The sequence below is a fragment of the Microtus pennsylvanicus genome, chromosome 13 (assembly GCF_037038515.1).
Source record: "Microtus pennsylvanicus isolate mMicPen1 chromosome 13, mMicPen1.hap1, whole genome shotgun sequence".
Classification (NCBI taxonomy): Eukaryota; Metazoa; Chordata; class Mammalia; order Rodentia; family Cricetidae; genus Microtus; species Microtus pennsylvanicus.
Window position 1 is genome coordinate 10,469,060 of NC_134591.1, and position 4,516 is coordinate 10,473,575.

Genomic DNA, 4,516 nt, shown 5'->3' on the forward strand with positions numbered 1-4,516 from the left:
TTTGAACACCAGCATTTCCCAGCAGTTAACTGCATGTGATAATGGCCAGGGCACAGAATTGTTTTTATTTGCATCCAAGCTCTTCATGCAGAAGCAGCTTTTTGTCATATATTTTAAGCTTGAAGCTTTTGATCCAGATTCATTAGATGACAGATCATTTAAATAAGAACACTAGAAGGCAGACTGAGGAGGAACTTCATAAGATGTTGAGGTCTCAAAGAATATTACAGCTCAGAGGGGTTTCTTCTTTGGAGCCAAAATCAGATCCTACCTATGGAGTTAAAGGCATTAATTATTAAGCACAGTATTACATATTAAAATTATGAGATATCAGGTTTGACAGCACATTGCAATGAAACTTTAAATTGTGATTTCTCATCCTAATAATGATGATAAGAACAGATTGAATAGCAAATTGCTAGTGTTTTCAATTGAACATTTCAGAGACCTGTGCCCTGCTCCCTTGTTACTGAGGGCTGCTATTCATCCAACAAAATTCCTAGCAGAAAGGAACTCTGGGTCTGCTGTAGTTAATTCATAAGTCAGCAAGCAGGGGGAAACTGCTAAATGGCACAGTGGGTTAATGATACATGACAGTGCTTCACCGTGGGAGACATATGGGTTGAATTCTGGCATTGTTCACAAGTGAAAATTGGTTTACCAGTCTTGGTCCCTGGTGGACAGTTGTCCTTGTCCTATAAACCCTCAGATGTTGTCCTAATTTTTGGTTGGCAGGAACAAGAGTGGGAAGGCCATTTATAACAGTGAAATTGGCTTGCAGAATTGAAGGAGGAACTTGACCTACTATCCTTCTTTTAATCCTGGTTGCTTCCAGTATCTCCTTCCTACAAGCATAAAATTCTACTCAGGACAGCAAAGGAAGGACAATAAATAAAGCCAGAAGATGTAAGCTTAGCATTAACTCATTAAGGGGAACATTTGCATGGAGCAAGCTTTGCCCTCAGTAGAGGATTATGAAACCTAAAGATTAAGATTAGAACAGACCAGTCAAAAATATGTGCTTCTCTTTTCTTTTCTTTTGTTTTGTTTTGGTTGGCTGGTTTTTTAGAGACAGGTTCTCTCTCTCTCTCTCTCTCTCTCTCTCTCTCTCTCTCTCTCTCTCTCTCTCTCTCCCTCTCTCTCTCTCTCTCTCTCTCTCTCTCTCTCTCTCTCTCTCTCTCTCTCTCTCTCTCTCTCTCTCTCTCTCTCTCTCTCTCTCTCTCTCTCTCTCTCTCTCTCTCTGTGTGTGTGTGTGTGTGAGTGTGTGTGTGTGTGTAGCCCTTCTTGTCCTGAAACTACTTCGTAGAACAGGCTGACCTGAGACTCACAGAGATCCACTGCTTCTGCCTTCCCAGTGTTGGGATTAAAGGCATGTGCCACCATGCCTGGTAAAATTACATACTTTTCCTATAACAGTTGGTTAATATAATTCTTTATGTGTGGTTTTCTTCAGCTTGTAATACTGCATTCTTAGTTATAAAGGTAATGTATAAAATAACCTTCATAATTTTATAATATATTGTATATCTCAGAAGACATTATTTCATCTTTAGTTAAGGCCTTTTCTTTACGATAAATCCATTTAATTTACTTTACTCATTAGATGAAGTCTGGGGGCATGAGAAATCAATACTAAAAATACAAATAGAATAAAATAGTCAGAGAACAAGTTTAATAAAAATTTTATATATACAGAACTCAAATGGGAAATAAAAGGAAATTAGAGAAGCATGTAACACTGTCTGCTCTTCTACCTTGGAAAAAAAAAGGAAAGCTTTCTGCTAAAAGCACTGAAAATTAGTTGGGTGGATGAGAACTAGAAGAAATACCTATAACCCTAGAGGGGATTTACCATTTAATAAAAATTAAGGTAAATACATTTAAAATGCCCTCATGGTGACAAAAGAGAAATAAAAATTGAAGGCTGAATTCTTTTTTTAATGTTTCATGTTCTGTGGGTATTTTAAACTTCTGGTAATTTTTTGAACAGTTTTTGGCTTTTGTTAATTCTGACTATGACTCATTTCTACTCAGTCATTTTCTTTTATTTTCGGTTTGAGCAATGGTTCTTATTTATTATTAATAATATATACATTGAACATATTTTAGTGGTAGAGAATTTGCCCACCATGTATGATAAACTATGTTTAAATACCAGTAGCACACACATGTATAGAAAGCATATATATCATATATGTATATATTGTGTGTGTCATTAAATATGACAAGAAATTTACTTATTCTTGGAATTATGGTTCCCAAATATGGCTGATAGTTCACTTCTACACTATCCTTTTATGAGCATTTGCCTCATTTTCTGTGCAGAGACAGTTTGGGGAAGTTTACATTATCTGTTGCTATTTAATTCTCATTTGCCAGGCTCATCACCCCTCCAGTTTCCAAAGTAAGTTCCCATCTACAATCTTAAGTTCTAGTCTCACATTTCTTTTTTGGATTTGTCTCTCTCCAGGCTCATTAAATCTAACCGACCTTTATTTACTTCCTCTAAAATTTTGACTGACATTTTTGGTCTACAGTGATGTCTTCATCCCCTAATCATTCAACCTTCTATAGCAGGCCCAGAGGTAAAGCTCAACTGGTAAACCCCTTGCCTAGTGAAACAAGACCCTAAACAAGAAGCCAGGAACTTAAAGAAGAAAAAGAGCCCAAAGCCTTTGCATTTTCTACTTGACTTTATATTGTTATAGATTCCATATATGCCTTTCTCTTGTCTCTTTAGATGGAAGTTAAAGTTAAAGAAAATAATTTGAAAGCTATTATTCAATAAAATCTTTGATGTAAATGTGCCTGTAAGTATACAGAGGGACATTTCTCTTGTTACATTATATAATGGCTTTAATATTCTAGCACACTTAAGCACACTGTCTTCTGAGTGTAACTTTGTATGCATGTTTGACTTATGAATGTTGACCATATGATAATGACATCTTTGGCTATGTTAATGTGGCCTCCTTAGTTCTAATGAGATAGTTACGCCCCCTCCCTGATATTTAAATGGAACATAAAGCAAAATCATGTAAGTCTCTATTGTTACACTAATAATGACAGATTTTTGAAGGTAACAGGATTGCATTTTCTTCCAGAAATACTCAATTCAATACTGTAAAATTATATTATTCAACTATAATTTTAGTTTCTTTTAAAACATATTGTAACAAACTTGAAAGTCTTTAAGAACTTTTCTATGTGAAGTGTAATGGAAAATCCATTTTATTTAATTTATAAAAATAGAAGGTTTAATTAGAAATACTTAATACGTCAACGTTCTTGGACTGATAATTTTATTTAACTATAACTGACTGATATTGTCCACTGCAGTGAGACGTTAAGAACCTAACATTTCTAGTTGGTTGGACTTTGTCCCATCTGGTTTCTTCTGTTTGAAGTGATTTAGAATATTTAGTAATAAATAGAACAATGACTCGCCAAAAGACGATTTTGGTAAAATGAAAGTATAGCATAAACTGTATAAGGATAAAAGAAGACATCAAAGTGAAAAGTGATAGTCACTGAGAGTACTCTGGAAGATGAATGCTCCTTTTGCTGAGACTAAAATTTCCGAATTTATATGTCCTAGGAAATCACCCAGATTCTGATTTCACAATTTTTAGAACAAAAGCATACACTTTTGTTGCTGTTGTTATTTTGCTTGCTTGTTTGTTTTTAAGTATAAGCAGTGAAATAAGTCAGGAAAGTGTGCAATTCTGTCAATAGTAAAGCATCTTGTTTTGAATAAATATTTTTCTATAAAAGTAAAAACACTAAAAATTTTAATTTTTAACTTTTTTAATATTTGAAATTATAATATAATTACAACATGTCTCTCTCTTCTTTTTTACCCCTCAATACCTCTTTCATTTTTCTAATTCATAGCAAATTTTTAATTGTTCATATAGATATATATTTCTAAATACATAAATACAGTCTGGTTAATTGATGTGCTGTTACCTATGTTTATAACCTCACTATTGACTACTTGGCATTAAATAACCAATAGGGGGTGCTTCCCTGAAGATAATCATTTTTCCCACTCTTAATATTTCAAGGCATCCATAGTCCTTTGCCTGGGGTTTTGAAACTATGAGCTGTTTACTTTCTGTAGGGTCTTGTTTAGATATCCTTGTTGATGAGACTTTATGGGTGTAACCTCTCCAACATTTTTAGAAGACACAATCTAACGGTTTTCCTATCTCTTGCAATCTTCCCACCCTCTATTCTGCATTGATCTGTTATCCTAAGGTGCAGGAATTATGTAGTAGTCATAGTAGTTGGGAATAGCACTACACAGTCTCTTGATTTCTGAGTTTTGATTGGTTGAAGTTTTCTGTAATGATCTCAAAGAAAATCTTGATGAGAATTACGGACTGTATTTAATCTGTGGGTATAAGGGTAAGTATTTATACTGTAGCTAGTAATTACATAGGTTTAGTAAAGTTGTGGTTGTAAGTTCTCCTCCAAGATTCATGAATTCATTAACCCTGAGTATTTCACTATT